The sequence below is a fragment of the Dermacentor albipictus genome, chromosome 1, assembly GCF_038994185.2.
Source record: "Dermacentor albipictus isolate Rhodes 1998 colony chromosome 1, USDA_Dalb.pri_finalv2, whole genome shotgun sequence".
Lineage (NCBI taxonomy): Eukaryota > Metazoa > Arthropoda > Arachnida > Ixodida > Ixodidae > Dermacentor > Dermacentor albipictus.
In genome coordinates, this window is record NC_091821.1 from 167,093,552 (window position 1) to 167,119,248 (window position 25,697).

The window sequence follows — 25,697 nt, forward strand, 5'->3', positions numbered from 1 at the left end:
ATCACTTTAGCAAAGTGGCTATGACTTTCTTTTGGTGAGTGCATGGTTGAAGATGTGACTCCCGCCATCACGCTGGTCAAGAAAGCATGCAAACAACAACGTCCGTGTAGGAGATCTCGTTGAAAGTTAAAGATTCCCTGCTGATCAAAGTTAATCTGGGTCACCCTTTCTACAATGCGTCTCCAGGTGTTGTGTTGCTTTGGGATTGGGACGTAAAACTTTAGTGATTAATTACGTGTTAACACGCCATTAAAGAGGGCACAAAAGGCCCAGTAAGCAAAAAGAAAGAAAGAAAAAGAAAGATCGACTAATTTCGTGCTTCCACGAATTGGATAGGATAAACTTTAGTAGAGGTCCTGCAGGACGCGTGTCAGTGCGCAGTGGGCGTGTCCCACGCAGGGACCGACAGGGAGTACCTGGCGGCCGCCGCGCGGGCCTGCTGGACGGCCCATTGCTGCTCTTCCACGGAGCCTGCCAGAATCATAAATCCGTGGCGTGTGCGTCGTTACCTGTGCGTCGTTACAGCCCAGTATTACTTCGTGTATGGCCTGATGCAGTAAATTATTTCTATTATTCACGCATCCTCACTTGTCAGTGCAGCGACGCGCTGAAGACTGCGACGTGGCTGTAGTAACTAAAAAAAGGGTGCAGTCGCTTTAACGCTGGAGATGTTTGTGGGGTAGGTGCAAGAGCTAACACCGTCGGTCTTGCAGCAAGAGAATACTTTGCTTCGGGAGGTAAGAAAGTGACCAATTATTATAGAAAGTGCAGGGGGCTCGCCTCGGAAGGAAGGGTTAGAATGCAAAGCGAGAATTGGATCTTATCCAGAAGAAAGCCGCACATCGGCCAGAGGAACGAAGTTTCAGGGACACTCAATGCTGCAATAGATCTGAAACGTCAAATATCTCGTTTTTCTAACAAGAAAACAGTAGAGAGCACTCTCGTATAGGCTCTATAGCTTCAATTATAAAAAGCGCGGCACACTTTCTAGAGAAACGCAATAGTTTCAGCACCGCTTCTTTGAACGTACTTTGCAGCAGCCATGCAGCCAGCGTTTTTTTTTTCTTCCTCACTTGACATCCATTTGCGTAAATAAATACACTAAAAACATTTTAGCCGGAACGTTTCTCTATGAAGTGCACAGACTCAAGCTGCAAATGAGATGCTGAATAAACGAGTACAAGAAACGTGTTACTCCGTTCGAATTCAAATGAGCTGCTTCCAATGTAACAATACGGTTTCATTTTCTTATTGTATTTAATGAAGTACAGTATCTTACGCAGAATAGAAGCACAGAAATAATATAGCCCTTAGTTGAACTGAACAATAAACACCTCTCCCTCTCCACTCACCGGCTTTCGCTGGTTTTCAGGCAAGCTTTCGTAAATCTTCTTTAAATCTTATCGAAAACCAACCCGTTCCCAGGTGCCGCGCGATTAAGTAACATCGAATGTTCATGCTGCAGATTGCAGCAGAAATGAACCAGCAGCCTCGCACGGTTTCTGCGACAGATCTCTACCGGCTACCGACTAGGGCCCGCAATTACCAGCGTGTGAATGGAGGAGACAATGAGGAGTTTGGTTCCAGACTGACGTGTAACCCGCGTGCTAACGCGCTCGGCATGGTAATGTTGAGTAAGCCCAATTGAGGGCCGAAATCAGCTAGCTCGTTAGAATTATTTATTTTTGTGATTACCTTCATTTTTAACGTTGGCACGTCGGCATGCATACATTGTTTACCTTTTTTTGGTGACCTTCTTTTTTCACCAGCTAACTACTGTTACAAAGATATCGCTCGTCGCAGAACGCCCCTTCGTGCATCAGAGCTTTCTGGAATGTTGTCGCCTACTTTGTAGCGAAATTATCCTTTCTAGCCTGATTGCTTGCGCAAAGGTAATAGTGGTGCACATTGTGGAACATACGCGAGCACCAGCGATTACGCTGGAATGTGCGATGAGTGATGTATAAATAGCTGACGCATTTGATTCGTAGATTACATTTGGACGACCGACCACTGGGCTCGTCACTATCTTGCTATCAGTGTAACTTATTCTTCTGAGCACAAGTAGCTCGCTGCTAGCGTGGGGCTATGAGTGTCACTGTCTTTTATAGGCACAAGGCACAAATTCGCTCATCAATGAGTTATTTATTGACTCAAAGTTATGACGCAGCCTTGTTCTTCAGCGTCACCACACCATAAGAATATGCTCACTCTCAATATACATCTGCCAGGGCTCACTCTTATAGGTTGCTGCACTGTACGAATTGCTCTCATGAGCTTCAAACCGGGACATTCATAATAACTGTTTGTCATCGGTCGGCCACCTTCGGTGAAGTTATGTTCTCGGAATACCAGATTTGGTTCGGGCGTGTTTTCCTTTTCTATTTTTTTTTTTACGAAATGCTCTCTAGCCTATGAACTACTTTGATAACAGCATGCCGAGATTTCGGGCGCATGTTATAACTTAGTTTGCAGGAGTATAATTTTATCTGGGGTCAAATTCATGGAGCTCTTCATTCGTAAGTATGCCATTGGCTGGTCGCCTTCACTAATAATATGTTCAGCATCAGGATTGGCTTGAATTTTCTCCTACCAACTATTCTACAGCGTAGGAGATTTTCGTGAATGCGGGCACCGAATCGATCAATTATTGAACGAGGACTTGAGACCCATTTCAAAAATATTTCTGTTTTGTTCATAAGTCTTATTTCCCATGGGCCATCCGCCTTCACTAATAAAAAATACGAGATCACGAGACTGGCTGGCATCTCCTCTTACGATCATTTCTATCACAAGAACTTTTTTTTTGCGAATCCGGGCCGGTAACAGTTGACTGCGTTCGGCGAACGCACTGTATTGCTCTCGGCATCTAATTAGTAGACGCTGCGGATCGGAACGGGTTCACCGCACAATCCAAGCGAAGCACTGAGAACACTTCCTTACGAGAACCTTTGAACTACTGCTGTGGCTTTCTCTCTCTCTGCGTGCGTGCGTGCGTGTGCGTGCGTGTGCGTGTGCGTGCGTGTGTGTGCGTGCGTGTGTGTGTGTGTTTGTGTGTGTATGTGTGTGTGTGTGTGTTTGTGTGTGTGTGCGTGTGTGTGTGTTTGTGTGTGTGTGCGTGTGTGTGTGTGTGTCACTCAGAACGCCAAGCTTCCCAGTTGTTAGACCGGAGAAAGGATCTCATTTCCTTTTTCCTTTTGACTTCTTTTGTAACCGTGACAGGAGAGTCACAAAGGATGTTCTCAATAGTCCTTGGATCGAAGCAAATATCGTACTGCCAGCAATTTCATGAAGGAACAAACAGCGTCCACGAAGCCAAGACGCAACCGAGGTCAATGAAACGAGATTGCTCGCAGCGTGAAGCTACGAGGCCCTCTGTTGCATGGAAAGGCTGAAAAAGCGAATGCGAGAGCCATTTTTCAGATTGACTGCACTTGCTTAGCGTGATGCGCCTGGCATCGCATCGGTGAAGAGGTCTTGTGCCTTATACGTATGGTCACAGAAGCAGTGGGAAGAAAGATGTGATACAAATTTAGGATTGCAGCTTTCGGTTGTACATGCTTGTATCAAGAACAAAGGCAAACGGCAACCTATTGCGTTTCTTATGGCAACATCAACGCTATTCGCTACAGCACACGCTTTGTAACAGTATCCACTAAGTTTTTAAGAATACACTTTAAAAATTGTTACATCATTAAGAGGGCTGGTTGGTCCCGTTGCTAACATCCTTATTCCTAAGGATAATTTTTTTTCTGTCTTTCTCTTCTTTTTTATTTTACTGTACAGGACAACGAGCTAGAACTATACACCTGCGACGAGAGAAGCCGTATGTAGTTGAAATGTGTGCACTAATTCTGATCGTCTGGTGCGCACCAAAATATCTGACACGAGAGTTTGACAGTGATAGCAATTGAAGTTTACCTAATTTACTTTTCGTCTCGTCCTAGTCACTTGTCTTAAAAAAGTCGTAAAAAAAAGAAAGCTTACTTCATTGTTATCAACAGTTGAAACGTATACCCATTAAGAGTGTTAGCCACGGAGCAAACCAGGACCCTTGCGGATGGAAAATTTTTACTATGTAGTGAGATACAGAGGAAGCGAGCCTCAACAAGGACAAAAGCGCACCAACGGGAATGAGTTAACCAATGGCTGTCTCTTCTGCATTCGCCTGATCGGCGCTGTCCTTGAGGAAGCGCAGATAGTAGCCCTCGGCCGCTTCATTCATCACGTCAGCGGCCGTGTCGCAGTTCCTCTGCTCTAGTGCAAATAAATGGACCACGACGAACACAGTGGGCGGCGCACTAATGCTTCTCTCACGCAGCGCTGTATGCACACGTGCGCCGCTGACTGGTGGGATTATGCTTTGCTCATCAGTTCATACAACTAAGACCCTATTTTGCTACTGTTATCTTGCTTTGACGATATATTTTCTTATCATCTGTCACGGTGAGTGGCCGACCTTGGCGGTGGCGGTGGCTCTATTGTCTGCACGCTAGTGACGTAGGATGAATGAAAGAATGAAACATCGCCGACTCCGAAGAGGATGAAGAGAATGGAAAAGTGGAAATAATTGTTTCAAAATCTGGGAGTTTGTAATGAAATTTAGACGGCCTACTACAAGGTACGGGACGCAAAACCAAGAACCGCATATTTTTACGACTCATCTATCGTGTTCGCTGTGTTTCAATAGCTTTAAAAGATGGGAAATAATCGTTTCAAGCCAATCAATTGCATTTATATGATGTTCGGTTGGCGCTCCACACGACAGACGTAACGCGCGATACGATGCAAGTGCAAGCTGTAAATAATACACGTACAGCGTACTCTTGGAACAAATTTTGATGATTTTTATTTCCTGACATCATTTTTACTGTTGTCTATTTTCATGCATGTCTTTCTGCAATGGTCTCAATGCTCAGCATTTGTTCAAGGCAGACCTGAAACAGCACTTTTGGGTCAAAAGTCATGAACCAAACTCACAAAGCTCTTCGTCTGCAAATGGCCGGCTACCTTGGGTCTTAGCATTGATGCCCACTTTTCGCTTTACTTTTTGCTGGTGATTGCCTTGACAGAATTATCCCTGTTATATTAAGTTGTCGTTCTCGCGCATTACGCGAAGGTTTTATCCAAAACTTCGTAAACAGCTTCTCGCCCATTCGATAGCGAGACAGCTTGTCTAGTCAGATTGCACGCGCCACGTGAATATTTTAGTACGTTTTCATGTAAGACATTATCATTCCAGCCCATATGTTCTAGCTTATTTCATAATTCAGCCATATTAGTACTACAATGAACGTTAGAAGCATGACCGCTAAAGCGTTTTCTTCAGACAAAAGCTTTCTTGAAGCAAATTACTTTGAGAACGTCACGCATAACACTATGGTAGATCAATCGACCTACAGGAATTCATGAAAAAATTCTTACACTAGAATTCTTCGTAAGAGCTAATTAATGCCAGCCAATCATTATGCTGGACAAATTATTAGCAAATGCAGCAAGCAAATGGCAAAGAACAGTAAAAGTTTATGAATCCGACCCCTGATCTTGTTCACAGTGGCGTATCACTGCACTCCTAAGAGGACATGCAACCATTTTTATACGCCTAATAAGGTCCAAACGTTAGATTATGGCCTCATAAACATACCAACCAAAGATTATACTGCGCTTCTATAAGCACAAGGTAGAGTTCACAGTCTTCCCGCTGAAGTGCAAAAACATTGCAGGCATGTCCATATGTCGATATACGCGGACGACATTTGTCTATGGTTAACCGGATATCAACACAAGCATTTAGCTCTGATAGCTCGACAGGCATTACTTTCAGTTCAAAATTACCTTCAAGGTGTTGGGTTCACTCTCTCGGTGGAAAAATCTGGCTTCATCATGTTTCCAGATAGAGGAAGAAGGTATGCGCGGCTGAAGATAGACCTTAATCAATCTTGTCTTCGACAATTGAAACACAAGCGCTTTTTGGGCGTCATTATTGACTACCGCCTACAGTGGCGACGAGCTGTGGACTCGGTTGTGACATCGATATCTTCGCGTCTCAATGTGATCCGTAGAGTTGCAAGTGAGCAATGGGGAAATCACCCTTCTTCAATGATCAGGTTGCACGATGCACTAGTGACGAGTCGAATAATGTATCAGCTCCCATTAATTTCCCCATCGATATCACAGCTGGAGCGACTTGAGGTTCTGCACAGAAAGGGCCTAAGAAGGGCTCTTGGCGTTCCGCAGACTGCTCCTAACAATGCAGTACTTTATGAATCTCTATCGAGACCTCTTAGCCTAGTCGCTTCACAAAGGTTATTGATGCAAATTGGCCGCCTCAAACAGACGGCAGCCGGCCGAGCCCTTCTACAGCACCTTCGAAAGAGATCCGAGTCCCGAGCGTACTTGGCCCTTAATACTCTTGGCTACCTGGGTCTTGACCCTAGAGGTCGAACTAACAGGTTGAAACCACCTTGGTCTTTCGCGAGCCTCGATTGTTCGTTGGCAATTCCTCACGTTCGTGCTAAGCGGAGTTCTCCTATGGCGGCAACGCGTTCGCTCGTACTGGAACATCTTGAAACTGAATATGCACGTCATCTTCAAATTTTTACTGATGGCTCTGTGGACAGGGTCAGAGGATCTAGTGCAGCTGGTTTTCACATTCCCTCTTTGAAGTATGATTGGTCCGTTCGCTTCACTGCAGTCGTGTCCTACACAACGGCCGAAAGCGTTGCCATTGAGGCAGCTCTCAAAAAGCTATGGTTTTGTACGCCTCAACCTGTTGTCATTCTTACAGATTCGAAATCCGCCCTTCAAAGGTTAGAGCACGGGTTCCCTACTGATGCCTTATCTCTAAGCTCCCTACGTTCGGTGCAAAATCTCCGTGCCACAGGCTTCTCCATACGATTCCAATGGGTGCCATCACACGTAGGTATCATAGGCAACGAGATGGCGGACAGCCTCGCCCATAAAGCGCTGTCTGGGAATCCTTTGAGAAAAGTGCCTCAAGAAGACAAGACACTCTTCAGAGAAGCGGTGTCGTCTCTCGCCTTCTGTTAAATTACCTACAGGACACGGATTCGGCTTCCACATGGTGAACTGAGGAGTGACCATTTGTAATTGGGAGGTCTGTGTCTGATTAAGTGATTTATTTATTTTAAGTGTCACTACGGTGGAGCAATTGCCGGCAGCAACTGCAAGGCTAATCCCACCAGCAGCCTACAACAACTCAACTCAACTCAACTCAACTCCACAGTCTTTTTCCAAGGTTTTCTTGACATTAATTCCCTTCAACTTTTCGAGCCTCCGCTATCCTTTGCCCTTTTTATCACTTTACTGCTACTGGCCCGGTTTCTTCAACATCACAAATGGCAGGAGCCACGAACGGAGCAGTATGCTGGTAGAAGCAAACGTAGCGCTCACGCGCGAGTGTAGGGCGCATAAAAGCTCTCGCGGTTCAACCGCGTGTGAAGAACCAAGATGAGAGGAAGCGCAGGATAATTAAGCCCGGCGCCCGAGTAAATCCGTATCTTGCACCATGACAAGGCCTGATAAAGGCAGGGCCTGGGCCCTTCAGAGCGGCGGCGAAGTGCCGCCACTAATCCTTGATGTGTCGACTGGTAAAAGAAAAGGAAAATTTCTAAATACTCTTGCGAGAGGAGATTTCTGGGGAAATTACCATTTATACCTGTGAGATTTGGCCACCTGGCTAAGAAGCATTCTGGAGCCGCTGCGCACCGCTTCTATGTGAAAGTAGCGAGGCTGCTAATAAGATGCAGCTTCAAATGTTGCAAAGACTCGGTGCTTTATCGTAAACAATCATTATACCTGGCCGGTGATATGGGCTTTCCAGTGGCACAGCGATGATTGGAGGCACTCGCATTATTTTGTAAATTGCGGCCTTCGTGTGTTCGGTCTTGGTGGACCTCTGGTGTCGATTTCACAAATGTTTTCGTTCGTAAGTGCTCTTTACCATTGGCGGCCGCCTTCGCTAATAACATGTTCAGCATCAAGATTGGATGCTATCTTCTCTTACAAACAAATCTTGCGTAAGATATTTACGTGAATACGGGCCCTGAAATCCAATAAGGGAATTATTGTTTGGCTAGGAACGCTATCAAATTGCCTAAATCTCTTAAAGACAGAGCAAAACCGGCACGTTGGGAGAGAGCACCTAAGCGCAATCTCGAATAAAAACAAACGAACGGGGAGCTGTTCCGGTGCCCGGCTTTTCTGTCAGCTTTAAATGGAAATAAACGTGTGGCCAAAGTCTATGTGTGCCTGACAGACCTTATTGCTGGTTCTCCTTCCAGGATTGAGTTTCAGGTGGAGAATCGTTTGTAATCCAGCCTTTTTTTTTTGTCCTCGCTCACAGCTACCCGAACCACAATGGCTAAGCAGTTCAGCTGCTTCCGCGCAACAAGTCACTATTATATTTTTCGAAGCGAAAACGATCGCCGACCAGGGAATAATACGCTGTTCCCTCTATTTGTTCGGAAGATTACTGTTCTTGCGGCTGACTGTGAAGGCTACAAATCGCCTCAGTGTGGTCATCAATCTTTATTTTTCGCTAGAGCAGCGATTTCTTGTATCTTGCTAAATTTCCGTGAGGGTTTCGGCACATCAATGCTGTTTGCCGTTGGTCGACTGCCTTAGCTAATAATATGTGGGACAACACGGTTGGCGGGAATCTGACGCCAATGAAGGGAAGGATATTTGTGAAGTCTGTCAACGGCATCAAATGTTAGTTTCATCTGATAAAAAAAAACGCTCATGTTTTTGCCACGCAGGCCGCAATTAATTGAGGTTTATTCGCAGCCGGAAGCCGTTTTTCGCAACGATCGCTTTCATTTTCTGTTCTTCCTGCCGTTCGTCATCGGGTGGCGCGAGGCTGCCCCGGCTGTTGATGGGCCATTCGGCATTGACGGACTAAAGGTGAATGGTGTCGCACGAGAAGAATTTATACAAAATACTACTTTTAGTGGTATAAGTGGCCGGCACAGCGTTGACCATATTAAGGGCTGCAGTCAAAAACTGTCTGGAAATTCAGCTTTCTCACTAAATAAGCACCCAAAAAGCTTTAGACGCCGATAGTACATTCAATATTTTCTCGGATCTTAAATATACTCACGAAAGCAAAGCCTCTTAAGTTAAAGAAGGTACAAGTTTGAGGTACAAGGTACAACGAAGCTCGCGCGCTTTAATTAGGACGAAGAAAGGCGCACATACGCAGTTAGGATTATAGTCGCGGTACGAATTCGAATATTCGTTCCACTATTTGAAGGCTCCTTATTCAATGAGCCATTTAGTCAATGCGGCCTTTAACTTCGAAGTACAGTGTATTATGGTATATCAAGACTATCAGATGACTAATGAGAGCCATTAGATATTTCTGGGCTGTGCATCCTGCACATGGTCGAATGAACGATCATCAGCGCGCACGGGTTTCACCAGAAAAAAAAAAGCATGCTCGAGAGAGTGAGATGCTGAGTATAATGACAAGCTGGGGACAACCTGTAGTTAACTTTTCGGCCTTTCCTTTGCTTCTCTTTCTCTTTTATTTATTTATTTTACTCTGGCGGTTTGCACATTACAGCGGGGAGAGGCATATTACAGACTAAAATTGGAAACACAGTTGATCCAATACTAATAGGGAGCGTGAACAATCCCAAGTTTATAGAAAAATGTACAGATGGGGGCAACAAAACGCCAAAAAAGCATAGAAGTATAAATTCAGGATGTAAAGGTAAGAACAAGTAAACAAGCCAAAACAGAAGAGCAAGTTAGGTACAATTGGCAACGTTAAGCAAGTTATTCAAGCGCGATGTATTCGTGATAGCACTAGTGGTTTTTGGTAGCTGATTCCATTCGGAAGGGGTTCGAGGTAAAAATGCATGTGAATAGATCACACTTCTGCAAAGAGCAACATAACATTTTTGTAGGTGGTCAATTTGAGACGATATGAAAGGAGATTTGACAAACTGTTCGCGCAAAGATGATTGTTGTGATAGTACATTTTATGAAAAAGAGTGAGCCGGGCTACTTTACGCCGAGCGGTAAGTTCTGGAAGTTTAAGCAGTGACTTCATCATGCCAACACTGGCTGAGCGGTTATAATTGGATAAGATGAAGCGAATGGAACAATTCTGCACTCATTCAAGTTCGTTTATCAGTGTAGTGCCACCGGCATTCCAGATGGAGGATGCGTAATCCAGTGACGGACGAATGTAAGTGGTGTAGAGAAGCTTTTTAGGTGAGGGGTGGGCGCCATATAGAAATTTCTTCGAAACGGTTAGCTTTGGCGATGATGTACCTCACGTGATAATTCCATGACAGGTTACTAGAAATATGAACGCCGAAATATTAGTGAGATGAAATACACTCATGAGACGCAGTTTTAAAATGATAGTGTGAAAATGATAATGAGGTGCGAGATACGTTCATCGATTTGCATATTGAAATGTTGAATTCCCTGTTCCACGATTGAAATTTGACCCACTGCGATGACTTAGCGGTTTAGTGTCGCGCTGCTAAGCACGAGGTCGTGGGGTCAAATCCCTGCCGCGGCGGCCGCATTTCGATGGGTGCGAAATGCAGAAACACCCATGGTCCCGTGCATTGGGGGCACTTTAAAGATCTCCAAGTGGTCAAAATTATTCCGGATCCCCCCCCCCCCCTATGGCGTGCGTCATAATAAAATCTTTGTCTTGTCAAAAAACCTCAGAATTCAATTCAATTGAAGATTGACGTACGCCAGGCGAGCATGTTACTTAAATCGGTCTAGAGCGAGGCAACAGCGTGTCGGTTAGCTACCTTCCTGGAAAATTACACAGCCATCCGCGAATAGGCAAACCTTTGATGAAATATCAGCGGCGAATTCGTTCATGAAACTTAATAAAAAGAAATATCCCAAGACAGAGCTGGGGAACACCCGAGAGCACTGACTGGATAACAGTATATTAGCAGAAACAAACTGAGTATGGTTAGAAAGGAAATCTCGAATCCAGTTAAGCACATTAGGATCTATATTTAACTGGCCGAGCTTAAAAAGTAATAAATGGTCACTGACCTTGCCAAATGCCTTAGAGTACAATGCCGTTGGCGGGTAATCTAAAATATACAGTCTACCATCCAGAATCAAGCAACAGATAGCGGTCGTTAGTGAAGACCAGAATCTGTGTTTCGCAAAAAAAAAAAATTCTTGCGGAAGTCATGTTGTGAGGGTGTAAAAAACCAGTTTGACTCGAGAAAATTAGCAAGATGGCTGAAACTAATGTGTTAAAAAGTTTTACATAGAACAGATGCGACTGAAATTGGACGGATTTTTGATGGTTTGTGTGCTGCCCCAGACTTGTGAAGTGGCACAATCTTCCCTATCAGCCAATCTTTCAGAAGGCTAGAATGCTGCAGACACTGAAAAAAATGCATGCCTATATGATAGAACAGTATTCAACAGTGTTCTTTTTACAGAATTTCATTGTGAGGTTATCAAAGCCCCATGATGATGAGCTTTTAAGCCCGCCGTGGTTGCTCAGTGGCTATGGTGTTGGGCTGCTGAGCACGAGGTTGCGTGATCGAATCCCGGCCATGGCGGCCGCATTTCGATAGAGGCGAAAACACCCGTGTACTTAGATTTAATTGCACGTTAAAGAACCCCAGGTGGTCGAAATTTCCGGAGTCTTTCACTACGGCGTGCCTCATAACCAGAAAGTGGTTTTGGCACGTAAAACCCCATAATTTACTTTTTTAATGAGCTTTTATGCGAAGCATATTACGAGGGCTCAACCCAGCTCCTCAGGCGCGGCGGTGACCATGAAATCACGTGACACCGTGACGTCACGACAGAGGAGAACCGGCGCTCCAACTCCCGCCGTCGCTCGCGGCGTCGCGCCCCGCATCGGACGCGGTGCGCGTCGAGCAACGCAGCGTTCGGCGCGACAACGAAATGTGCGCCTGAGCAAGCGCCGCACGCCTGAGCCGACGTTATGCGAAGCATATTACGAGGGCTCAACCCAGCTCCTCAGGCGCGGCGGTGACCATGAAATCACGTGACACCGTGACGTCACGACAGAGGAGAACCGGCGCTCCAACTCCCGCCGTCGCTCGCGGCGTCGCGCCCCGCATCGGACGCGGTGCGCGTCGAGCAACGCAGCGTTCGGCGCGACAACGAAATGTGCGCCTGAGCAAGCGCCGCACGCCTGAGCCGACGCCGACGACACCGGCTTTTCTGCGACACGAGCTCCTTAACGCTGTCGCGTTAAAATAAAGGCTAGTATGCTTCGCATCCTGGGCTTAACCTTAGCTAAGCCACAGCCATTTTTTTAAGTTTGCTAATGACGGCACGAATACCCTCAGAAGTAATAAAAACGGTGTTCATGGATGCGTAATGAGGTAATGGCAAGGTATGTTCTTTGGCACCTACTGGGTGAGAAAAAGCTTTTTATCAATTTGTCATTTAAGACAACGGCGCATTCTGCGTCTGGCACGGGACGTCCTTCGGTCATTGGCAAAGCTACTGCGCTGCGCTCATTGCCACGGGCAACACTCCAAAATTGTCTACGATAATTTTTTAGCATGTCTGGTAGGATGCGATTAAAAGGGAAGTTCAGCTCCATTCAATTTAGGTAAGTTGCGGTGGCAGATTTAGAGGTTTGCTAACGTTTATCAGATCAATATTTGATAGCAGCGTGATATAGCCTTTTCTTGCGGTTAGAAAGGCTGTTTCTATATCTGTTGTACCACGGGGCACTTGTATTCGAAAGAAAAAACTTTCTTGATATGGATTTATTTAAATGTTAGTTCAGAAAATTTCGCTTTGAATAAATCACAGATGCTCTGCACAGATAGTTCAAGGTAATCAGACAGAATCTCATCTAAAAAGGAGCACCACTCAGCGTTAATCACGTCGAAATCATGTTTTTTTTTTAATCGCGAATTGTTTTAAGATGCTGACGCTTGCGTGAAAATACCAGAGAAATCTTTGCGTGAATAGTTTCATTATCAATACCAGGTGAAGGAGACACAGAAGATATCCGGCGATGGTTTAGGTCAAGGTCAAGAATTGAAGGTGTATTGTTTATAAGTTTTCGCATCTTGCCATTTCTGAATAGTTCCCTCTCAACGATACGGGGTCGTGTCACTGTCTTTAGTGGCACTTGAAGATAGAAATATCGTATATATATTATATACAAATGTAAATTGGCTAGAATTTGCTCTTACAAACACGCTTCATATGTCTCGCGCCTAAGATCGGGAAATTTCACAACTGGCATAGCTTTTAGCAAATTAGTTGAAGACGCTGCATTGTTCAAATTTGGACAACTCCAGGCAACTCTGGGATTACTCCTTTGTATTGTGCATTGCGTTAGTTCGGCCGTTCGGACGACTAAGATTGGTCGGGCATGTAGTAACAGGCCCTTCAGCCTATGAGTTCTGATGTTCCATTTTCTGTATGCTCTCGTAGTTGGTGTAGGTCAGCCAAACAACCGGTAAAAATTGTGTTTGGATGCTGTGTGTTTGGATTCCCGCAAGCGCTAATATGGTTTGCACTTTCAACAACCCGCGTAAACGTCTACCAGATGGCTTCGCCTGAGAAATTAGGATTTGTCTCCTGATGTCTCTAGTGCGACGCGCGTAACAAAAAAACTCCTTCGACGAAAAGACGTCCGATTGGTGCGCTGACATCGTGGCGTGTAGGCTGGGTTTCAACTTTGAGCGCAGCCATATTGGTAATGAAAGCTAATTGAAAACTCAGAATCTTGCTGAAGTAGCAGACTGGATTCATGGTATAGCAGCAAGCAGAGGGCTATAATATTGGCTAGACATCAAGGGATTTAAAATTAGTGGGCAATTCGTATAACGAGGCACAATTAATGAAACTGGGATTTCCAATAATTGCTATACTGTATAGTCATGTGTCCGAAGAGCAGACAGCATGTGCGTCTGAGTGCCCCTGTTTCTTCTTATTTTATTTTGCTTTTGTGTGTGTGGGCAGGCGTCAGCATTCTAGATCACCAAATGTTTGCTATCTTTATTTATCGTTTCCTCGCTCGTGGCCGTGAACAGTGCCCATGGAATACGCAAATAAGTGCCATCTAAATGATGCCGTTGATGACTTTGGTGATAGTTCTCTTTCTTGAATTTGTATTATATTGTTACGGGGGAGAAAATATATGTATTTACAATATATACAGTTACGAGGTTGTAGCTTAGTAGTCAGAGTAACACCATCTACCGATCGTCGAGACACTTCAACCTCCTCTTCGTCCCACAACGTCCTTTTGTCACAGCGGCACAAACTCGTACGTGACATTAACCCCCGGCGGCAGAAGCATCGTCTCGATGCTTCCTAGGGTGTCGAATCAGTGTGCGAGTTACAGGGCTTTAGTCGCGAAACGTGCACGATATCAGTTCTTGGTGGGGTAGAAGACGTCGAAGTCACAGGTGATATCTCATATGTGAGGCTGGTGACTTGGCGAAGAACTCGGTGTGGCCCGACGTATTGCGGCAGCAGTTTTTCGCAAAGGCCGACGCGACGGGAGGGTAACCAAAGCAGGACAACTGACCCAGGGCTGAAATGAACGTCCCGACGACGACTGTCGTAACGGTGCTTCTGGCTAGTCTGAGACGCCAGAACATGGTCACGGGCAATGCGACGTGCTGTGGCCGCGCGAACAATGGCGTTGCGAGCATAGAACGTGTTAGTGGTGGCATCGGAAGGGAGCAGCGAGTCAAGAGGCAGGAGTAGGTCGCAGCCATATAGTAGATAGAACGGAGATTAACCAGTGATATCGTGACGCGACGAATTGTACGCAAACGTCACGAAGGGTAAGGTGCAGTCCCAATCCCGGTGATCATCGGACACGTACGTGGAGAGCATGTCCCCGAGTGTACGGTATGACACAAACTAGTACGTGATAATATGATTATTGAAATCAGCTAGCGCAAGATGGGTAATTGGATATGGGTAATTGGGACAGGCCTTCGCCCTGCAGTGGTCCTAAAGATAGGCTGCTGATGATGATATGATTGTTTTACTGTGCTCTCACTTACCTGCCTGCTGTCACTGATGCTATACGTGAGAGTCCTCCATAAATATTATTAGCGCAAGCAATTGCTTCATTCGAGTAAAAAATTTGCCCAAGGTGTGAAAAAGAAAAAGTGTTGATTGATCGATGTAGTTTTATGCCCGGGAGAAACGCAGCTGTTGTGAAAGGCACTGGAGAGCTCCGGATTAATTTTGACCATCTGGTTTTAATTAACGTGCACTAAAAACCCGATACTCGTGCGCAAAAAAAGCAAGAGTTTGAAGTGTGATCTGCGCTGTGACATCTTTGAAGTGCTCCTAAATGTTATAGCACATCTATTAAACAATGCTCGTGCAAGCTTGAGCGGCACGAGTACACAAATAACAGATGGTGCCTTGAATAATTCTCGAAGTCACGTGTCACCACAAGCGATATCACACTGCGGACCCGAGTACGTAGGCGCAGGGACGCGAGTACGGCACCGTCCGGCTTGGAGCGCAGCGGCCGCGAGGAGAAGGGAATATAGCGTTCGGATTGAAATGTCAAATTAATTAATCACTTAATTCATTACTTAATTAACTAAGAATTAGTATGATGGCCCTCACTGCTACATCATCCCCCAACGTGTTTTCAAAAACGGTATCTTTCATCACCGCAGGCACACCATGGAACCAACGTAAAAGAATATAAAGAAAAGGTACAGCAGGATCACTCAACAATCTGTTTAAAGGGCCCCTCATCAGGCCCCATAACAAAGGTTATTTATACGCTGGAGGTTGTTACGTGTCCTCTAGGGAGCGTTCAGCTGCAAATTTTTTTTTCAAATCGGCTCTTTAATAGCCGAGATTGAAATATTTCAGTGCCGCGGACCCATGATTTAAGCAGGCGGCCTCCACTGCATAGCGAGACACTCTCTCCACTCGTCCCGTCTAGCCTCCCCAAACGAAATTCCTTCCCTGTGTTCTCCCATACCGGACCTCGAGGATCGCGTGACGCATGAGTCACGGGCCCTCTGTTCAGTTTTTTTCTCCTCCCTTTATTTTTTTCGGGGGGGGGGGAGGGGGGGCGCTATGCACTTCCGCTGACGGTGTCGCGCGCGAGCTGTTGTCTCGTTCGCGCAGCGCACGATTTTGCGCGCCGTGCACAAGGACACATGACTAGCGGTATAATTCAGTGCTACACAAATACTGACTCAAAACAAGCGGATCGCAGAGCATGATCCCGGCACTGGAACATGGTAGAAAATGGCATAGTTTCGGTACCTGCGCACGTGGCTACACGACCGTGCGAACAAGCAGACGAAGCGGAAGCACATCTCTCTTCCTTCGGTGCGAAGTAAAACAACAAAAAAAAACACGCAGACATTCGGTTTGTGTGTTTTATTATTTCTCTAAACTTCCATTCGTCAATTCAACTAACAGATCACACAAATAGCAGATGGTGCCTTGAATAATTCTCGAAGTCACGTGTCACCACAAGCGACATCACACTGCGGGCCGGAGTACGTAGGTGCAGGGAGGCGAGTACGGCACCGTCCGGCTTGGAGAGCAGCGGCCGCGAGGAGAAGGGAATATGGCGTTCGGATTGAAATTTCAGACCTTTCCGCGGCGCGTAGCGATGTAATTCTTTGCAAACGCGACCGCTGGCGCGCATTATATGTTCTATGCTTGTCAGCTCAAAATGGCCAGACCTGGTGAGGGGTCCTTTATAGCCATTGGAGCCTTAAAGTTATTTTCCTCTTTCTTTGCGTCCTTCTAGCTTTTTTCTTAGCCTCGATTCATACCCCTCCCTGTTGCCGTTGCAGTTTGCACCCGGTCTTGTGCTAGATATTGTGATAAATGCAGAAGCGCTGTTTGGCAGGTCTCCCACCAACTTCCTTTCGAAATTTTTGACAGGATTTATTTCATTGCTTGCGTACAAATTATCTCAAGCTCCCTTCATTATCTCGATGAGGAGCGTAGCTTCCACGATCACGTGTCTTTATTCTGAACGTGAATGGGTCTATAATTGTACTTTTTTCTACATATAACTACAAGTCCCTCTAACAAAGGACATACAAATTACAGTTAAATGTATTTGCGTTGTTTTGTAAAATAATGCACATGATCACAGTTAAAATGCCAAACTGTACTGAATGTATGCTTAATGGATTGGTTCGAATGCACGAGTATTTTAACTGCTCAGCGTAACGAAATCTCTCTTAATAATGAGACCAGTGTTGTGCACGAAAGACAAGCCTTCATAAGCTTAAGACATGAGTTTGTCTGCCAGAAAATTGATCGTTATGCCTGCTATCTTTGCAGTTGAATTATGAGGGGTGCCCAGTAGTATTTTTTTGTTGTGTGGAATTATCATGCGTTTTTAATTGCTCTTACATCGTGAGCTCTGTCAAAAATATATTTCCATCGTTCATCTCGTTGATTCTTCCTGCTCATTTCTTCCCCTTTCCTCCTTCTCACACATTTTTCTATTCGACTTGCATCGCAATATCAAAAGATATAAGTTGTGCCTCTTTCTGTAGCGGCTATTGATCCGATTTTTTTTTTCTGTCATAGAAAGAAAAATCAATGTCACTTTATAACTTGGCTACCCATTGTTCTGGCTCTTGATCTCTCAACTATCTGATCAGCTCACACTCGAGTTCAATAGACAGCCCTGTGTGAAGAATTAGTACTTAGAACTCTCTACTTAGCTATACTTATTTGTACTTCCATCTTCAAGGCTGCAACGGACGGCAAGCCTGTTGCTAAATTGCATCACGTCTGGCCTCCTCAGCTCCAATGACGACGCGCTAAATCTAGCAACTCTGTGCCGGGGTTATATGCAGTAAATCCAACATTCGGCGACAGCTTGAAAGCCTAAAATCTCACTAACAAAACATTGATGATTGTGCTTCTTTTTCTTCAGAATTTAGGCAAGATTTTATGTGCGGTAATGCCTAGGACGGCATGACTATAATACATCTCACCTTCCATTTCTGCAGATGTATTTAGCTAATTTGGCTTGGAGGGGGTTGGTTTTTTTTTTCATTTTTTCCCGTAGACCTTCGATTATTCTGGTAATCACCTGGGAGGTCAGATTTACAAAATTGTTACTTTACGTTTTATGCTTCGTTTTCAGTTGTGATTCCCGTGTTTGACCCATTTGCTGCAAAGCTAAAGATACAGTACCCAGAGCCAGTGCGCTGTGTCATATCCAACGTGAAATAAAAAAAAAAGATTTCTTGACGTGAACTTTCAGCGTCCTGAAATATTGCTTGATAATTTCCAGGACAGCCAGTTTCTAAGCGCTGCTTGATTTGATGCCGCTTGAGCAATCTTGCAGTAAAGCTTCCTTTTTCGTTTTTTTTTTTTGAACAAACCCAGTGAATGGCAATGTTCAGTTCATTTGGTTTTTGTTAAGGTCACCAGAAGCCGCATCTCGGAAGAGTTCTTTTCTTTCAATTCTATTCACACTTTATCATCTGCCTCGCAGGTAGTGTCAGAGCACCGTTAGCGAAATTAAGAGTTGGCTCTGTGTTGGTGCACGAACGTCTCTATCGTCAAGGACGTGTGGACAGTCCGTCGTGTACGTCCTCTGGCTCCTGTGAGACACTTGAACACCTTATATTGGAGTGCCCCGCATTCGTCACACAACGTCAACTGCTAATTAAGGAATATGGACTGATTGGACTCAAGTGTACGACCCTTGATGATTGCCTGTTTCCAAAAGGGAGTGTTGCTCTACGCGTCCCGGCCCATAGAGCCTTGCTAAGTTTCATGCAGAAAACTGATTTGGCCTCCCGTTTATAGACATTTTTTCCGTGTTCGTACTTTCTTTTTTCCGTGTCTCTGTCATTTGTTTATTTCGTATTTTCTTTCCTATTGCGTTTTTTCCCATCTTCTTCTCCACTTCTCCTCTTTTCATTCCCTCCTCCCGAAAGAGTAGCCAGGCGTTGTGCCCATCACGGTGTCAGTTGTTAGCTTGCTCCCTCCCTGTTTCTTTTGCGTGTTTGTATGTTTCCATTAATAATAATAATAATAATAATAATAATAATAATAATAATAATAATAATAATAATAATAATAATAATAATAATAATAATAATAATAATAATGTACGATTCCTATGAGAGTGAGAGCCCGTCTTTGTACGAGCCAATGATGAAGGAGGATACAGAGTGGAAAATACTAATAAGCGTTACAAAATATGGACCGCGCGATGGCCTCTCAAGACATTTTGTGTGTATTTGCTGGCTTCTTTCATGCTCGGAAAAACACTTTTATGTAGCACATATTGAGCAACAGAAAGCTCCATCGGGAGTTTTTATGTTGCTCTACAATTTTCTCGTTGACACTTTTCATCTAATTATAATATACGAGAAGTTGCCTAATTAATTAGGACTAATCATCTAATTAGGTGGAATGAAAAAAAATCTGAGTATTTCTAAGCGACGGCAAACAACACTACCTCGGTTCTGTTCAGCTACGTGGCATTCCCATTTCTTAAACTCTGGCTAAATTTAGCTGGGATACCCCGTACAATGGTCTGTGCCAAAAGTTAATACAGTTAGTCACCAAAAAAGTGCAAGTGGGTGTAGTAGCGTCACTCCCTCCATTATAAATGACCCAGTTGACCTGTAGCACGAGCCGGACAGCTGTATGACATGGTAGTATTTTATGTGTGCATTTTTTGTGCAATCCACTATCAGTCTTTGTCGAAGTGCAGATCGACAAACAGGCCGAACAATGGAATGATATCGTATTTCTTAATGGGGCAGGAATGGTGCAGAAGTTCATCAAATGTTGCAAATGGTCTATGGAAGGAACTGCGGTCAAGTGGATCAAGCGTTTTGTGGAAGTCCGTGTCGGCTCCAAGGGCGATGCAAGATCAGGACACCCCTTCATCTCGTGTGAAGACGAAAACATTGATCATGTGCGTCCTCTTGTGCTCGTGACCACCAAATGACTGTTAGAATCACAGTAAAAGCGGTTGTTTGGAAAAGTCGTCCATTCATATGATTCCGACGGAAAATTTAGAAACGAAGGAGGAAGAAGATGGTGCCTAAATTGCTCACTTCGGAGCAAAAGTTGTGACGAAAATATTGTTGCATTGATTGGAAAACTTGAGATGACAGTAGTTAATTCTTGGAAAGGGTCCTCACCGGCTACGAAACTCTAATTAACGAATACGACATGAAGCTTAAAGCGCAGAGAGAAAGAGAGAGAATGAACTTTTTTTTGGGGGGGGGGGTGAATGCAGCTTTGGAGAGGCGTGCTCATTCCAGAACTCCTTGAGCTCGGGCCGCGTCCTCGGCCCTCGCAATTAGCCGTTGCTGATCCTCGAGGCCGGAGCTGACCAGGGCTCTCTCCTAAAGTTCGTTGGTGTGGTAAAGGTTCGGAGGATTAGATGGTGCCGCTCTGCAACCCCTTACTATGTGCCTGAGGTACCCGGGCTCTGCGCATAAGCGGCATTGCGGAGAGAATTGTGTAGGGGCTGTGAGGTTATTTCTGGTTGGGTGAGAGAATGTATTAACCTGCATAGCTCGGAGGAATCGCTCCTGCTCTCTAGGAAGTGACTTGTGTGGGGTTGCATATGTTCTACGGGTTAGCTTGTAGTGTTGTGTGATGTCTTGGTACGACACTAGAGGGTGCATGCGCTCGGGTTCAGATTCCTCGGCATCGGCTCGGTGGGTCAAATATCGAGCCACGTGGTTGACGACCTTGTTGCCAGGAATGCCGTGATGAGCTGATGCCTAGATGGCCATGACTGATCTCGTTGGCGGCTTTTGATTGATGATCGGGAGCGTAGTGGTATGAATTCTGCTGCTAGCAAAGTTGCGGCACGCCTCGCGCTCTCCCAAATAGAGGTTGAAGTCACTATGACTTCAACCTCTATTTGGGAGAGCGCGAGGGCTATGGCTGCTTCCGCGGCTTGTAGGGGATTGTTTCGTGTGAGCAAAATGCTGCTCCGATGTTCGTTGTTGACGACTGAGGTGGCTTTTGTGGCTGCGCGTCTGTGGTAAGACGCCGCGTCCGTGTAGGCTGTAGAGGGTAAAGTCCCGTAGGACCGGGCCTCTTCGCTCTGCGTGGTGCACTGGGTGCACGTTGCGAGGTAGAGGACGTACGGTGATGTTGCTCCGGATGGCATAGGGTAAGCTCAGAGTCTGAGGCGGCGGATCGAAGAGCGAAAAAACAAAGATGAGCCAAGGCTAGTAGGGTGGTAAAACAAAGCAAAAACTAAGCCCTTGTTGACCAAGTTTCTTTACTGCCGTGAAACTGGGCACCACTAATTTGTGCATGAAAGTCACGCTCTTAATGCACCTTTCTACATGGCGTTCTGAAGCTTCTGTGAGGTCGCGTGCACCACGTGAAACCAGATCTGTCGAAAGAAGGGCGCTGAATACTGCAACACAATAATGCCCCTGCGCACTCTGCATGGGCAGTTTTTGGAACACAGTTTCATTACTGTGCTGAAACAGCCTCCTTACTCAGATTTACCCCCTTGCAATTAACTTCTTTTTATTTTTCCCCGAATGGTTCCAGCTGGTTAGCTTCTAGCTAACTGGTTCTAGCCAAAGATGGAATTTCAGCAATGGGATGACAACTCAAAAGGAGATGGCATCACAGCTGAAGAACTTAACATAAATGACTTCTACGGGTGCTTCGAGAAATGGAAGAAGAGAGGCAACTGGTTATTGTACCTAATGGGGAGTATTTTGTAGGCGACCACATTTATCGGTCTGAAAGCTTGTGAAAAGAAATTCTTTAAACGTACTGCATGAACTTTTTGGGATAGACATGGTACACTGATCAAAACTTGTGAAACTGTCGGCCTACACTGTGCTTTTCGTAAAATTCTTGACCGAGGGCAGCATCGTTTTCGGACAAGCATCACCACACGTAGATTTGAGGGTAAAAAATTATGCCGATTCCACGCGCTGTGGAAATCCCCGACATCCGAAGCAATTGTCAGGTACTTATGCGACAATCCAGAATTGTTCGGGAGTGTACAAAGGGTTACCAGACAGACAAGCATGTTTGTCTAAGGCGAGCATTTGTTTCTGTGACGCGAGCACTTGTTTGCGTGACACGGGCGTGTGTGTCCCGATAGCATCAACGTGATGACAATAGTGTGGCGCCGATGATATGATGACTGTTGTATTCTGCTACGCAGAATAAATGCCTTGGCAATTTGTTTCGTTTCAACCTGGACCGATCCCGCAGGCGGTGCAATAATGAGGAACTGGTGCTTTCTCCCCTTTTTAAACATTTTGTTGATGTGCAACGTGATACACTCCAAGGATAGTATTTTATTCGCGCATTGCATTCCTTTATCTGTAACGCGCGCACATGTGCTCTCGTTTTTTTATCTCTCTTTAAAGAAACTGTTGCTTTGCGACGTACCGCACGAAATAAAAGAAGTATGTACGCATGCATAATTTATGTTTATACGCATGCGATGGTGGCCTGATGGTTTGAGCATCGTTGTATTGTGCTGTAAGAGCAAGGTTTGCTCTCACCATCTAGGACGTTACATTAATGTTGAATTAAAAAGGCCCGAAAAGGGGCGAGATAGTAACCTGTCAGCCTGCCTACGCACACCTACTTACTTCCCTAGCTACTTACACATACCGCAAAGTTTTGCCAGGCTTCAATATAGGTATCTGAAAACGTTGCCGTATGTGTAAGTAGCTTGTGTCCTCTGAGTTTGACGAGCTGTTTATGCAAGGTCACGGAGAAAATAATTGACACTATGCTGCAATGGTGGTGTGAGCAAACAGAAGCACTTCCCGATCACGTGACATGATTTCGAATGTGGCGATGCATCATGGATGAAATTTTGGTTATAGTTATTTATGTTGAACACGAGCGATCTAGGGGAAATGTCACAATAGCAGTTTCTTTAGACATTAAACGAACCTTCCACACAGTCAGCCATGCTGACATACCATGTGGCCTGCTAGAACTGGGTGTCTCTGGAAGGGCGCTACGGTGGATGTCCAACTTCTTGAATGGCAAGTCAATATTTATTCAAACAAGCGAATGAAAAAGTTCCTGTCATTGTATTATTCAAGGAGTCCCACAAGGCATTGCCTTAAGTCCGTTTCTCTTTTATTCTGTGCTGGTGGATTTACCGCGGAGATTTCGACCTGCACTATACTGCTCTATATATGCGGATGATGTTTGCATTTTGGCCTCTGGTTCAAGTACAAGCCTTGTTCAATCAACTTTGCCGGAAGGCCTAAACATTGTGGACAAATTCTCAAAGGAAGGAGGAATGGAACTGTCTTACAGTAAGATGGCTGTGTTGCCTTTCACCAGAGGACATCTAAAAGATTTTCAGCTGTGCCTTGAGGAACAACCATTAGACATGGTGAAACAACACAAATTTCTGGGGGTTATACTAAACAGGCAACTTTCTTAGAATTCTCACATTAAAAACCTCGCAGAACCAATAAACTCATTAATAAATGTCCTTCGTCGCGTAGCAGGCACGACATGGGGAGGGTCGGTTTCATCTTTACTAAAAGTACATAATGCACTTACAGAGCAAAAGATTGCATATTCTTCACCTCTTCTGCATGGAATATCCTGTTCATCTGAAGAGAGACTCCATTGATTAATAGCTAGGAACCTTAGAATATGCTTAGGCGTTCCTCGAGCAATCGCAAGTTCCTTAGTAACTTCAGAGGCACGTCATCCTTCATTTCCTATTATGAGGATGGTTGAAACCTGCCGACACTACTTTCACGTTTCAGCGCAGCACAAAAGACACCCACTAGCAAGTGCACTAATTAAGAGAAACAGCGCGAACATCAATTCAGTGATTCAGGTGCGCAAAGATGTACTACCACATCACGGATGTTGGTTCTCAGATATCCCTTACGCTCCGTAGCGACTCGCAACTCCAAAAATGGAACATTCGATTGAAGGAATTATTCGCAAACGAGATACGTTTATGCTAGCAACACAACTGGCGTTATACCAAATATACTTTCGATACCCTGACTATAATCAAGCGTATACAGCTGGTTCTTGCCAAATAAATTATTTGCAGCTGCCTTTGTCATTCTAGAATGGAACCAAATACAAACGTTTAAACTATCTCACACGGCGTCAGCAACAACAGAACAGCTTTTTGCAATAATGTCTTTGCTACGCTAGATAAATTCGATACAAAAAGGGGAACATTGGGTCACCCTTTGTGACTCGCATACAGCTTTGTCTTCACTTCATCGTGACATCATCAATTCGCAAAACATGACGTTAGTTAACGAGATATTAAAAAAAAACTAAAAAAGCAACTGAAGAAAATCGCACAGTAATGTTCCAATGGATACCTGGCCACTGAAATATGCCTGGGAATGTTGCAGCAGATAAGGCCGCTGGACAAGCGCATGTAAATAACGCCACACATGGTCTCCCTCTAACACAAGGCGAATTGCACCGCATAATAAAACAGCGGTTGCAAAGTTACTTGCCTGTGGTTGCAAAGTGGCATGGTTTGATCAGAACTCGGAATCTTCCGATTTATTTCACATTGACCCATCTCTTCAATTTAAAATCCCGTCCACATTAAATACAATCAGAGCATTTGAAACGCTGATTCACCGTCTGCGGCTTGGTACCGCGTACACAAAACACTTTTTACATAAAATTTCAAGAGCTGATATTAAGTTTTGCACTCGTGGCCACGCTGATGAAGATGTACAGCATCTTCTGCTAGGATGTCAGCTACACGACACACACAGACAACGCTTAGCTCTTGATTTCGTGGCATTAGATCGCAGGCCTTTCAGCCTCAGGAAGATCTTAGGTCCTTGGCCAACATACTCATTGCAAAGACGAGCGTTACTGGCCCTTCGAAGATTTCCAGAGGCGAGCAATATTCTCCGAAAGTATTGAGTAGAGTGTGTAAATATGATAGCGCATTCTATGTTTTTCTTTTACCCAACTTTGGCCAATCCAATGCCTGGTTTTTGTAACTTCATAATAATTTAATCCGTGATTTCTTATGTGCCCTTATTTTAGTCTAGATGACTGGACTGTGTGTTTACTTTAGTGCACGTATGTAACTGGACTTTGTGCTGCTATGTTTTTGAGCTGACTTTCAGTTTTAGTGTGGCATTAGTCTACTTACGTGACTGCACTTCGTGTCTTTATGATTTGGAGTTGTCTTTCAGTTATAGTGTGACATTAGTGTACTTATGTTACCGGATTTTGTGTTATGATTCTACTATTTTTGTTATGAGCTTTTTTAAGTCCTTATGTGAAAAGGAATAGCGGGCACCAATTAAAGGCGACAACATCTCCTAAATACCATATAATGAAAAACGCAAAGTTTCTCGTATGAGTTAAAGAATGATACGAATTAAACGTGATTAGGAGGAACGTAAAACCACTCTTGCCACTTGTTTTGCTCACCTTTCCGTCCGCATAGCGTTATTTACCCGTCACTATGCCGTCTTGTTCAGACAGAAGGTATCACGGCTATGACGGATGCATATACGTGCTTCTGTAATAAGAGATGTCGCTTCGGAAGCTTGAACCAAAAATAATTGAACAACAGAGCAATTCGCTTCCCTTGTAGCTACTTCGACCCTTGTCTATAAGCACTCGAATTTCACCATGAACTAGTATAACCCACTGGCTCGTACACTCGTATTCTCCGACACACCGTCGGGTCGATCTTGGTGACG

The 25,697-nt window shown here is 44.8% G+C and overlaps 1 protein-coding gene across 1 annotated transcript in view; it reads left to right on the plus strand.

The window, feature by feature from the left end:
• LOC135911721 (synaptotagmin-15-like) overlaps positions 1–25,697 on the plus strand; it is a 387,529-nt gene that overhangs the window by 207,155 nt on the left and 154,677 nt on the right. The window lies entirely within an intron of this gene.